This window comes from Microcebus murinus, chromosome 16 (genome assembly GCF_040939455.1).
Source record: "Microcebus murinus isolate Inina chromosome 16, M.murinus_Inina_mat1.0, whole genome shotgun sequence".
NCBI lineage: Eukaryota > Metazoa > Chordata > Mammalia > Primates > Cheirogaleidae > Microcebus > Microcebus murinus.
In genome coordinates this window covers 35,283,284-35,297,198 of record NC_134119.1, presented here as the reverse complement: position 1 = coordinate 35,297,198, position 13,915 = coordinate 35,283,284, and the positions used below count along the sequence as shown (strand labels likewise).

Below are 13,915 nucleotides of genomic sequence, written 5' to 3'. Positions count from 1 at the left end.
ATAGATAGGAAATCTCAGCTACAACATAGAAACAACAAAGGAAAGAACCAAAACTATTAGTCAACTCAGCTAAATCCTCACCAACACCTTCCTCTGCATCCATGTGAGTTGTGAGTCTCACTGGGGACAATTACAACATTCTAATATTTATTGCAATGGACTTTGTTTTTTTCAGCACCCTGCAAGTGTTAACAGTTTTGGACAAAGTTCAAGTTCTGGGCAGGCTTTGGGGAGCAAAAATATGGCAGAAAATCTTAAACTCTGGTCTCAAAGACCAGATCTTCTCCTCTGATAATATCTATATAGACTACTAGTCACTTCTCATGTCTTCCCTTTTCTTTCAGGTCTTAAATTATAAAAAGAAAGTGAAGTATTGCCGTGGTCTCTTTTCAGAGCTTTATGGAAGTTAGCCTCCAGATCACTCCTGACAGAGCCATTTGCCCGACACGAAGCACACAGGAATGAGGGGCAGGCTGTCAGGTTGAGACACCTAGACCTCCTCCCTCCTGACTGGCCAACCAGCCAGGTCAGGCCTATAAAAAAACTCTGGGTACAGACACTACCAGGAGTCCATGGGAGGCACTCGCAATTATAACATCTCTTTCCCCATTCCACTTTGCTTTTTCAAAACTATTAGGAAAGAGGTTCTCAAAATTGGCATTGGATCATCTGGAGATGCTGGGAATATATGTTAAGACCACAGAACAAGACTACCACATATCTACCCGAATGGCCAAAAAATTTTTTAAAAGACTGAAAATGCCAACCATTGACCAAAATTCTTATATGCTGAGTGGGAATATAAATTGGTACAACCCCTTTTTAAAGCTGCTTAGCTGTATCTTGTAAAGTGGAACATATGCATGTATAATCCAGCAATTTCATTCCTAGGAATATACCCGAGAGAAATTTCTACATGCATCACTAAAAGGCATTCACAAGAATGTTAACATCACTATTTGTAATTGATCCAAAGTATAAACAATCCAAAATGCTCACCAACATTAGTTTAGGGAAAAAATTATGGTATATTCACACAATGGAACATTGTACAGCAATGAGAATGAACACATTATACAATTACACTCAACAATATGGATGACTCTCACAAAGTTAACCAAAATAAGCCAAACGCACACAAAATGCATACTCTATGATTCCATTACCATAAAATTCAATATCAGGCAAAGCTAGTCTGTGAGGTTTTAAGGTAGGAGGAGTGACTGGAAAAGGACATGGGGGATTTCTGGAATGCTGGTGACATTCTGTTTCATGTTCAGTTTGTGAAAAGCACATTCACTGAGAATTTGTGTACTTTTCTGTATTTGTTTTTCCTTAAGAAATCATTAAAAAATTTGTTTAAAAGACTAATGTCTGGGTCCCACCTCAACAGATTCTGGTTTAATTGGTCTGGAGAGCAGCCAGGAATTGACAGTTTTAAAAAGCTCCCCAGGTGGGTCTCCCGTGCATCCAAGAACCACTGTGTCAGAACTTGGCAACCCTCCTTACTCTTTCTTGGAGTAGAAAGTCCTACTGCCTCTCCAGAAAGTCTACGGCAGGATGTTTTGGGTAGAACACTAGCAGCACCAGAGGAGGTTAATAGGCATTACATGGCAAAAGGGTTCCACGGTTAGATAAACAATATATTTAATACAATTATCAACTTTTACTGAATACTCACTGTGTTCCTAGAGCTAAGTGCTTTAGCTACATTATCTCATTTAGACCTCACAGCAAGCCTGTGAGAAAGGTACTATTAATCCCCATTTTATGGAAGGGTAAACTAAAGCCCAGTAGGGTTATAGAATTGGCCAAGGTCATACAGCCAGTAAGCAACAGGGCTAGGATTCAAATCCAGATTAGCTTTGACACTGAAGTCCAAGCTCTTAACCATTGCCCTAAACTGCCTCTCCAGGAAGACTTGACTATAGGGCTTAACAGAGCCTTTACTATGCTAATGTGAGCTGAGTTGCCCAGACAAGAAGAGGGAATGCAGTGTTTTCCAAAGTGGGTTCCTCACCTCCATCTCTTATCTTCCCACCCACCATCCACATCGCTGGTGGAGTTTTCGTTCATAAACCAAGTTGGGTCCTGTGTTTCCATTGTAGGGAAGCATACGATGGGCCCCAGTGCCTATAGTGGCGGCAAGTCTCAAGCCCTCAGCCTAGAAGTCCAGACCACCCAGTATCCGACCTTGACATTGTAGCTTTATCACTGGCCATCCTAGCCTTCCTCCCCACCCCCAGCCCACCAAATACCTGATTCTCCAGCAATACTGAACAAGCCTGATAGAGTCACACCTCCATGATGGCACCCGCCATTTGCTAAGACTCTCCTGTGTGCCAGGTATTGTGCATAAGTTGACTTTAATCCACACAGTGAGCCTTAAAAACAGATATCATTATCCCCATTAGATATACCAATATCAGGAAAGAGGGGCCTCATCCTGACATGCTCAAAATCACAACTGGGAAGTGGCAGGGTGAGGATTTGAACGAAAATTTACCTCTGCAAAGCCCATGCAACCTTCACTCCATCACAGTCACCTCCTCACCTTCGCACATGCTGTTCCACGGGTGGAGACACCCTTCTTTCCTCCCACCTGGCAAACTCCTTCTTGTTCTTTGAGAAGCAGCTCAAGTGCGGTGATGAGAACATCGTCTCTTTTTTGTTTGTTTGGTTTTTTTTTTTGAGACAGAGTCTCACCCTGTTGCCCGGGCTAGGGTGCCATGGCGTCAGCCTAGCTCTCAGCAACCTCAAACTCCTAGGCTCAAGCAATCCTCCTGCCTCAGCCTCCCGAGTAGCTGGGACTACAGGCAGGTGCCACTATGTCCAGCTAATTTTTTCTATATGTTTTTAGTTGGCCAATTAATTTGTTTCTATTTTTAGTAGAGACGGGGTCTCGGCGCTCTTGCTCAGGCTGGTTTCGAACCCATGACCTTGGGCGATCCACCCTCCTCGGCCTCCCAGAGTGCTAGGATTACAGGCGTGAGCCATCGTCCCCGGCCAAACATCATCTCTTAAGTGCTTTCCAAGCACCGTGTTCAGCACTTGCCTTGCTTAGTCTGCCTTAGACAATGTTGTCTCAATGCTCTTAATATTCCCTTGGAACTGTTCTTTCCCTTCCCCATGCCAAATGGGTCTCTTCCTCCTCGCTAGTTCCGAGGCATCTGACCATGTCTCTACTGTGGCATCCAACACTCAACATTCTGTGGTCACCGTTGGTTTGGGATCTGCCTCTTCCATTCCACTATGTGCTCTCGAAAGACAAGGGTAAGTGTCACTCACCTTTACATCCCATCACAGAGCCACCCAGCACAGGGCAGGTAATGGGAGAAAGTAGACAGGAAGCTGGGAGACCAAGAGAATGAAAGTTCATGACGATTATTCCATCAGTTCTGTCATAATAGAGTGGTCCTTTGGCTTGGAATGAGAGCTGTAGCATCAAACCAGACAAAACAGACCTGGCTGATGGAGGAAGAGGGTGGGCCCTGGAACCAGAACCAGGACATAGCTTACCTGGTCCCTGCCTTGCCTTCCATGAGAGGATGGACTTGGATTGCCCTGGACTTCACAGTCTCTTTTCCCCTCCTGCTCTGCAACTGGCTTTGCAATTGGCTCTCTATATCCCTGCTTAGGAGATTCCTTATAAAATAATGGCAGGTTCATTCCCTGGCATGGTTTCAGCTGATATTCTCCACTGCTCCTTGCCTTATGTTGCTCTTAAGATGTCCCAAGTGAATGAAGAGCCATCTGGGACAGGTGGGCCCAAGGAAAATGTATAGCTAAGGCTTGTTTCCCCCCAGGTGGGCAGATCAGGTGATCATACCCCTTTCTAAATGGCCCTATTCTTTTTGAGTCCCTTTACAAAACACAGACAGATCTTTGATGCTCGCTCAGTCACTGAACACCCATCCTGTGCATCCACTCTACAACAGCACTGTTTAGAGCACACCTGCTTATAACCCCTGGGATAAGCAGCCTACTTATGCCACCCACATCCACACTCTATGAGCTCCAAGGTTGCAGATTTTTAAAGCCAGTCTTCTGCTCCCTTGCTGCCACTCCTTCCGGACGAATGTACAGATCTGCCTAGGTGTATGTGATCTGTAATCAGGGCCAGCTGCAAACCCAGCTGGGTTTCTGCACAGGCTCCCTCAAACAAACCCTATTAGTAAACATGGAAACCACCAAAAGAGACTACTTTAAAATTCCTCACCCTTTCTAACCACCCATCTCTTCTGCTGCCCCCACCAGGGGTAAGCTACCTGATTTTTCTGCTTCTAATCAAGTTGTTTGCTTTCAAGAATTTCAAGTCACCCCCCCACCCCCATCCCCACCCCAGGACATAGTGCATATTGTTATTTTATGAATTCATTTGTGATATTCCTGAAAATAGATGTTATCAAACAAAAGTGAGCTTATGCATTGCTCTAGCACAACTTCCACCACCTAATTTTGCTCTTGCGTTTTATTTGTCCACGTGTCTGCCACGTCCAGGAAATGGGATCCACTCGAGGGCAAAGGGCAGTTTCATTTAATTTTGTATCTCTAATTCCAAGCATTAAGGCCAGGTAAAATGTAGCTCCCGAATATTGAACAATCGTTATGGTAGGCATGGTCCAAAGGACCATACGATCTGAATTACTGTAGAACCTAACACAGAAATGTTATTTCTGTTTTATACCGACCAGACTAGCAAAAATGAAAGTTAATTCAGTGCTCAATGTTGGAGAAGCTATGGGAAACAGTCATTCACACACACTGTTGAGGAAACAGAAATCGGTTTGCCCTCCTGAAAGAACAATTTGGCAATGTCTATCATAGTTCAGACTGCCAGGAATTTTCCTGAGGAATAAAATCAAACCAGTGTACAAAGGCATACACTTTACAAACATGGACGTTGCAACATTATACATTTGTGGTACGAAAAAAACTGAAACAATCTTAACCATCATCAAGGGACTAGAAAATAAATGATGGTACATTTTTACCACTGGAATAACATGTAGCCTTAAAGACCCAGGCAGATCTATGTGTTGGCATGTGCTCTGATAAATTAGCTGAGAAAGAAAACCTCAGAAGAGTGTTGTATAAATGTGTTGAAAAGAGAAAAGGATAAATGTGTAAATCAATATGGGTTGATATGTGCATAAAAAATATATGGAAATGTATATAAAACGTTCAGAGATTTCTTCTCAGGGACAGGAATGGGTGGCTGGGAAGATAGCTGAGGAAGTTTTACTTATGATGCATTTGTATTCTTTTTATAATTAGAAAGCATAAAATGCAGCTATAGGAAAACAAAGCCTAAGTTTATATGTAAAAAAAAAGAATGACATTTTGGTGAAAATCTCCCCAATTTCTTTATAAAGCCATAGGCAATGTTTATAGGGCAGCATCTCCTCTCTTGTCCAATTCATGGGAGAGCCAAGGATGGCAATAGTTCCAGAAAGGAACCTGGAGACAGGAAAGTCACCAAAAAGTGCCAAAGCCCTAAAGAGAATAAGTGACAAAATGTGTACCTTTTACCTGCTCTTGGATGACAGGAAATAAAGCCAGTTCTGATGAAGACTCTGGACCAAGACACTCTGAGAACTCACCAAGCTGGTACGGACACTGGAGCCCTTAACCAGGGCCAAGGAGCAAAGGTTCAGGACGCCCACGTAAGTCATGGCCATAAGTAACCTAAGGAGCAAAACAAATGACCAGCCCCTCTGCTCACCTATTCCTCCAGCCCCTAAATACTCCCAGGGGCCAACTTGAACGATAATAACACAAGGATAATAGCTGATATGTATCAAGTATATCCTACCTGCCAAGCAGGGGCTAAATAATTATATCATCTTATGCTATTATTATTCTTATTTTACACATGGGGAAATTGAGGCTCAGTAAATATAAGCAAGTAACTTACTCAAGGTTGGAACAAATGGTCGAGGTGGGAATCAAACCCGGGTCTGACTCCAAAGCCAGCCAAGGCCACTGCTAGCCTTCCCCAGCTCTGAGGGAGGGACAGAAAAAAGGCACTCCCTCAGAGTAGGGACAGCCCCGTGCAGGGAGAGAAGACAGCATTTTTATGCAAAGAAAAGCCAGAGAGCGTAATGATTAAGTGCAAAGGTTTTGAAACCAGATGTCCTGGATTCAAATCCTGACTTGGCAATTTACTGACTGTGTGACCTTGGGCAAGTCACTGAACCTTTCTGTGCCTCACTCTTCTAAGCAGTAAAAGCAGGGTAGTAGTAATGTCACCCCTTGGATTTGTTAAGAGGACTGAAAGAGTCAAATAGACAGCACCTGGCTCATGGTAAGTACCAAGTGCTAACGATGATGATTAATATTAGGAAAAAGGTGCCCTTCCCTCTGGGCAGATGCAACCCTGCAGGGTGCAGAGCTTGGCAAGTGGAGCGCAGTGTGCACTCAACTCTGCCATCGGCAGCTCACAGCCCAACAATCTTGCATAGGTCCCGCTGAGCAATTAACCTGCGTGTGCTTACAGTTCTTCCTCCCACCTCCTCTCCCATCAGCCTGGCTGTGAATCAGAACCACCTGGCGCACCTTTGAAAAATACAGATTCTCAGGGCCCCACCTTGGCTGATTCTGACACAAGTGGGCTGGGCCAGGGCCCAGGGATCTGTACTTTTAACAAGACCCAGGTGACAAGATGACCCGGGAACAGTGTGCTTTTGCAAGCACTCGAAGCCCATCCCACCTTGTTCTGGCTGTTTGAGTTGTTCCTTGAGACCAGGCATCCTGTATGTCACAGCTGGTCCCAGGCCTGGGCACACAGAGAAGGGGCACAGTAAACATCTGTGACTCCACAAGCCGGCCAGCAGAGCAGATGGCCGTGCGTGACGCACGACAGGCCAAATTTGCTTTCGCATTTGAGTGGGTTCCACCAGGGCACCCCATCTGTAGACATGGGGTTCTCCAGACCCTTGCTATTTAAAGTGCAGTTTACAGACCAGCAGAATGACACCCCTGGGAGCTTGCAGAAATGCAGAAGCCCCAGCCCCTGTCCAACTAACATTTTAACATGAACCTCAGGGTGATTCATGCACAAGTTTGAGGCATACCCTAGACCCCTTTTCCCTATCCAATAAGTTCTAACCAACGTTCTTACCTGTCCAAACACCCTTTGGGATCAATCTTGCCATTCAAATTCCTACAGAGACCCGGAAGAACACTGTGATCCTTTCAATAGCCCAGATTCATGCCTTGCCACCAGTGTAAGGCTCAGGGTGAACCTTTGCTTTAACAAGTTATTTATTTTAAAGTCCACATTAAAATAAACCTTCCCAATAAATTGAAAAAGAGATGACTCCAGCTTCTATAATTCCAGGGCGTAAAACACTCCCTGCTTTTGTACAGAGTTGAGACCCTGCCCTGCTTCCCTGCCTAAAGCCATCCAGAGACATCAAACGGCCCAAAGAAAACAAGCGATGTCTTCCTGTTGGCCAAGCTTCAAGTTATCGGGCAGATTTCACACCGTAGCTTGACCTCATTAATCCAAGGCCTATCGCATTGCCGCAAATGTCAGTGGAAAACAGCCATTCAGTGGGTTTCCTTCATTCCACCAGAAAGGGACAAAACAGGAAGCTGACAGCAGCTGTGCCCGAGCTTGGCAAATCCCTAGAGCCCAGCTGACAGGGTGTTTCTTGTCAGCACCTATGTTCCCCTGCCCCAGGCTCCTTGTCCAGATAAAGGTGGGCCCTGTGTCTACACGGGCAAAATGCAGTGCTGACTGCAGGAACAATTCAGATAATTCTGGTCCCCGAGGACTTGCCTGGGAAGGAAAACAGAGAGCTTGTCTGAATTTCTTTGGCCTGAATTACCAAATTGGCTGTTCATCATTCAGGTTCATCTAAATCTCTTCTGCCCATTCAAAATGTCCTGCAAGCCAAACCCCTGGGACTCCAGGGGACATAAAGCCTTCCAAGTCCTCATTCATTCCTTTAATGCATATTGATTGTCTCCCGTGTGCCGGACATCATGCTGGGCAACTGAGGACACGGAGCTAAATGAATTAGACACAGTCACTGACCTTCCAGGGCTCACAGTCCAGTGTAGTGTTTCTCACCTCTGGCACTATTGACATCTGGGATCAGAGAATTTTTGGTCGTAGGGGGCTGTGCTGCTTGCTCTAGAATATTTAGCAGTATCCCTGGTGTCTACTCATCAGATGTCAGTAGCTCCCCTCCCCCACAGCCCCTTCCCAAACTGTGACAACCAAAAATGTCTCTAGATATTGCCAAATATCTCCTGGGAGGCCAAAGTGCCCCAAGTTGAGAATTGCAGTTCTGGTGGATGGGGCAGAAAACTAAAAGAGTAACGATCACAAATAACCATATAATCACAACTATGATAAGTATCATGGAGGAAAATTTGGTGGACAGTATATCAATATTATTTACAGCTTGGAAGCCACGCATTTTACATATGATAATTCGTATGATAAGCCTGAATTTTGTGTGTGTGTTATATATACGTATTTATGATCTGTATATATGATCTGTATTTCCAGATGAAGAAATAGAGGCTCAAGGAAGTGAACAAATTGCCCAAGGCCCAAAAGTCAGCTGAAGGCAGAGCCAGGATTTGAACCCTGGCCCTAAACTTCAGCCCCAAGGCAAAGGAAATTTGAGCCTTTGTTTGGATGTCTTCTGTAACAGGGTGATGCTCTGACCAGCCAGCCACAAAGACGCATTCCTTCCGGAGGCCACCACCTGCTACATCAATCGAGCTGCAAACTGCCTGCACCAAGGCACGTTTTGTTTGTGAGATGCTCGCGGGCTGAGGAATGCATTCTGAGACATCCAAGAACACCTACCCCCACCCCAAAGTTCCTGCACAGAAATTTCCCCAAAATCAGGGCAGGTACCCAGAGCACACCCCACTGTGACCCACCTCCAAGGCGCCCACTGCCCAGCACCGCAGGGTACCCAGAGTGAAAGAAGCCAGACTGGCTGCAGTCAGCTCTAGATTACAAGGTGTGTGAGAGAGGTGGTGCAGGGCTGCACGTGGCGACTTTGGAGACCCCCTCGGATGTGAGTTCCTGCCACTTATAAGCTGCATGCCCTTTAGCAAATTGCCTCATCCTCTGTGCCTCAGTTTCCCCCTCTGTGCAATGGGAGATAAGTGCATCCACTTCAATGGATTGGTATGAGAATTCAATGGCAGTGCAAGGAAAGACCTTGGACAGTGACCGGCATTCTGGAATGCACTTGGTACTATATTATGATCAACACGCAGGTCAAGTCAGGACACTTCCTCCACCCCACCCCTCTTCTTCAAATGTGAAACTGAGTCCCAAGAAGAAAGAAACAGATGCAGAGGTGGGGGGAAACATCTCAGGAAGAGACAGGGCCCTCTGTGCTTCCTGAGTGGAGCGAAGAGGGAGGGGCCATGAATGTACGAGCCCAGGCCAGCCCTTCCTCCCATACAAAAGTTAATCCTGAACTTTCCTCTGGCGCTACAATCAGACATCCCTCGTCAGAGAGACACCAACTGACGAGGCTGCAGTGTGCCTGCTTCGGGTCAGCGAGTGACCTTGGGCCCCTGGCGAGATGGCCTTGCTCCTGCCCCTGCTCCTGCCTCCGTCACACTCTGCGGTGACTGTGCTAGCTGCAACTCGTGCCACTGCTCTCCAAAGACACCAAGCACCTGTGAGCCTTTGTGCTTTGCACACGCTGCTGTCTCTACTACGGCTGCCCCCCCTCTATAAACCACCACCTGGAAAATCGTCACTGGAGGGCTTCATGTGCTCCAAAGCAACTTCTGCCCACCTGTTACTGGTAATAATAGACTAATAATAATAATAGCAACTAACATCTGCGAGCACTTATTCATATCTACAAGGCCCCGAGCTAACATTTTGTACCCAAATTGTCTTGTTTTTCTCCTCACACCACCACCTTAGGGAGGCAGCTTACCTGCTCGAGAGGTAAGGCATCTGTCCCTCCTCACCCAGCTCGCAGGTGGCAGCTGCGGGCTCCACACCTGGGCTGGCCTGAACCACCTGCATCTGCTACTCTGTCTTCTTGCTGTTGAAGCCTTTATCCCACAGTGTCCTCATTAGCTGTCCCCAGGCCTTCCTCTCCCCACAGAGTGAGAATCCCAAGCACTGCCTTATTCATCTTGAAATCCCTTGCTAAGTACAAGGTCTGGACCAGAGTAAACGTCTGTTGAAGGAATCGATGAACCCTGGAAAATGCAGCCAGCTGAGAAAGGCTAAGTGGCTGCTCACAGACTCCCTGGGGACAGGCCCCTGCTGGACTTAAATTCCCAGGAGTCAGCCCCAGCCCCACTGCAGGAGTCAGGCCAACTTTCCCTGTCCTGACAGCGAGAGGCAGAACAGACGCGGTCTAACCCTCCCTGCTCCATGGAAGGAGGTGGAACCTCTGAGAGCCCACTGCAAAGGAGGAAATGGTGGTGATGGTGACAACAATCACTTCCTGCATTCCTGCCCACATCAGGTGCTGCACTAAGCACTTTCGATGCGTTATGGTCTCACAGAAGCCTCTCAACCCCGTGAAGCAGGCATATACTATGATTCACATTTTATAGGTGAGAAAACCAGGGCTCAGAGAGTATAAGTAACTTACACGGGGCCACAGAGTTTTCAGGTATAGAATTTAATGAGACCTTGCTGGCTGCCCTGCACTTCATATTTGTAGCTTTCTATAGAAGGCAGGCTTGCCCAAGCCCTCCTTGAAGCCCAGTTGCTAAGGTGTGCTCAGGAAAAAGGTTTTCCTGGTCTCTACTGGAAGAATGCCATTGGGACCCACTGTCCAACACCTAGGTGTCGTAGGTGCATGGGTGGTAGTGGCTAGGTTGGGAGAGGGGGACGAGTTGAGTGGGGGTTCCTGAGAGTGCAAGCATGTGGAATCCAGGCATGTGCCTTCTGCAATCTGCTAAACCAAACTGGCTGCAGCCTCTGCCGGTCAGAGGAAGTTCACTCCAGGCATGGAGCTGACTTTGAGAAGACCTGCGGCCTAGCTTCCAAAGGGGCCAACAGGGCTCTGCAGAGAGGTTCTGGCCTTTGGGAAAAACCACCTCCCTGCGTCAGCATCCTCTTAGCCCTGTGCCTCGGGCTTCAGAAACGATTTACCAGCTAGATTAGAATTTAACCTCCATGCCAGCGTCATTTACCAGAGAGAACAAAGTCTGAGCGGGCATCGGGCCTCACCTACCACATCCTTCCAGCCAGGGAAGACCCAGAGAGCAGCAGAATGCGTGGGGCCCTGACACGGGGAACCGCAGAGCCACAAATGAGTGTGGCAGCGGGAGGGCATCACAAGAGGGAAAGGAAGGATCCATGGCCTTCCTGAAGGAAGTCATTCCAGAGGCTGGGAAGAGCTGGGGCCAGGAAGGTTCCAGTGCCCGGGGGGACACTGTTGGGTAGTCCCCAGTTGCCAGGTAGGTACAGAGTTGAAGGTCCAGAGTAGCCCAGTTGACACCTTGCCCCCAGCATCCTGGGCACCCCGCCTAGAAGAAGGGATTTGAGTGACAAGTGGGAGAAAGGGGGGTGGGGGGTTGCGTGAGCCAGCAGGTGCTGGGAAGAGGCACCGGCCCCCAGCGCCCCCTGCAAGCTGGCTCCGTATGACAGAGCCGAGGGAGGAAGATGTGGAAACACCCCCAGCCCCTGCAGAGCCACCCACCAGGGCTCCTCTCCTGCACCTGTCTAAAAGGGACACGCCCCACTCAAAAGCAATACTGAAGGCGGCCAACATTTACCTAGGAGAGTTCGCCCTCCCGAGCTCGGCTGCGCCCAGCTCCTGACATGAGGCCACTCACTCAGCCCCACAGCCTAATAAAGGACTATTAGCCCCATCTCTCAGAGGCGCCTGAGGCCCAGGGCCAGACAGCTAGTCGCTGGCCGAGCTAAGAAGCTGTAATACCAGCCTAGGAGGAGGCCTCCCCGACCGAGGGTTTTTCTCGCGTGCTTCACCAGCCGCCGGAAATGGCAGGGCACTCGGAGAAGTACCCCGCGGGTCGAGGCGGCCAAGGGCAGGCCCCTTCCAGGAAAAGCCCTGAGGGAAGGGCGCCTGGTACCTCGGGGCCCCCGGGTCCTCCACAGAGGGTGATTCAGAGGCGGCACCTGGTGCCCAGGCCCGCGGGGAGCTGGTGAGCGCTTCTGACAGCGAGAACAGGGACCCATTATGTGGCATCCAATCACATGGGCGCGCAAGGAGCTCGGCTTTCGGTTCCGAGAAGCGCTCCTGCAGCCGCGTTTCTGTCCCCTGCTGCCGAGGTGTCCGGGGGCACCGGGTCCCAGGCCTGGCGCGCGACGGGAGGCAGGGCCAGATTCAAAGCTCGCCCAGGCTCAAGTTATCCGCCGAGGCTCGGAGCTGCATCATCAGCATCTCCGTGAAACCGGAGGCCGGGCTGGGGAGGGGAGCGGAGGAAGGGAGCCTGCAGCAGGGAAGGAGGCGGGCAGCGAGCGCCTCCCACTCCGGGCTCTCCACCGGGGCGGTCTGGGCAGCTCAGCCTGGACGCTCCGGGTGACCTTGGGGAGACCCCTCTGCGCGACCTCTCGGGGGCGGGCTGCAAGGTGTCTGCTCATCCTCGGCGCTCGGGGGCGCTCCTCCCGGCCGGAGTCGATGCGCGGGACTCGCACGCAGGGAGAGGCGCGCTCCTGGCGTGGGGGACCCAGCAGCCGGCGCTCGGCGGCCCTTGGGAGAGGCCGGGCGCACCTCTCCGGGGAACCACCACGCACGAGGGCTCCTCGGGCTGTCAGGCACTGTCAGCCGGATCCAGCGGCGGGGCAGGTCTGCGTGCGGGGGCGCCTGCCCTGGGGACCTTTCCCGCCCGGGCAGGAGCGCTCCCTGCGGAAACCAAGCCCCGCCACGCGAGGGGGCGGCGCCCCCATGCCCGGCCCGGAGACTGGCCGCGGGAGGGTGTCTGTTGCAGGCTGTGGCTCCCACTCCCCGGCATTGCAACCCCGGGCAGATCGCGGCCCACGAGTCCAGAAGCGGTCCGGGACCCCGCCTCCCCGCCCCAAGATCTGGCCACGACCGCCCCAGCCAACAACCTGCCAATGCGCCCCCTTCCCTCGGCCTCGTCTGGAGCGCGAGACCAAGGAGAACGCCTCGCCCCAGCCCGACTCCCAGACCCCGCGCTCTCGGAATCAGCCTTTCCAGCGTCCCCCAACCCCAATTATCTTAAGCCACCGGCCCTTAGCCAAAGCGTCCCCGCCCCCAGCCAGGCTATCAGAGGCTGGGACTGCCTCCCCGCCCCATCCTAGTCCCCCGCGCTGTCAAGCCGCAGAGCGCAGCGAGGGAGGCGGCGCCGCCGGGGAACTCACCCTCTCTCCGGAGCCCTGCCCCGGGCAGCTCCCGACCCTGGCTCGGTCTGTGGGTCCCCTAGCCGCAGCTGCTCGCTAGGCGACAGAGCCAGCTCTGCTCCGCCCGAGCCTCCTGGGCGCCTCTCGGCTCCTCCCCCAGGGCGGGGCCTGAGCTCGCGGGCAGGGGGTGGGCGCGCTGCACCGGCGGCTTCCACCCAGAGCACCGCGGGGTCCCCGCGCTCTCGGGGTTGGGGCCCCTCCTTTGAGCAGCAGGAAGTTGAGCTGAAACTGGGTGGGACGCGGCCTGTCTTCTGAGCAGTTTTCCTAACGCTCTTCTCCCCAGCCCCCACCGTGGAAACCGGGAAGCCAAGGACGTGTTCTTGCTCCATTTGACAGATGGGCAACGGGAAGCCCAGAGAGGAGCAGTAACCTGCCCAAAGTCACACAGGATTAGAGTCCCAGCAATTCAAGTCTCCTGCCTAAAGGGCCCGCGCAGCCTGAGTCTGAAGGCTTCCCACGAAGTCTGGGGGCCAGACCGGGCCTGGCCCTGGGGTCAGGTCCCCAGCTGGGAGGGGCGAGACGAGTGGGAGCTTGGGGGCCGCGGCCGGCGACGTGGGCTCGCATCATTTC

General features: G+C 50.8%; 1 protein-coding gene across 1 annotated transcript in view; it reads right to left on the bottom strand.

Annotated features, from left to right (window-relative positions):
* PPP1R16B (protein phosphatase 1 regulatory subunit 16B) overlaps positions 1 to 13,683 on the bottom strand; it is a 102,575-nt gene extending 88,892 nt beyond the window's left edge. Inside the window, exon 1 of the mRNA XM_012755009.3 lies at positions 13,307 to 13,683. The gene's annotated coding sequence lies outside the window, so the exon portion shown is untranslated. The remainder of the gene's footprint in view (positions 1 to 13,306) is intronic.
* Between the last annotated feature and the right edge of the window lie 232 nt (positions 13,684 to 13,915).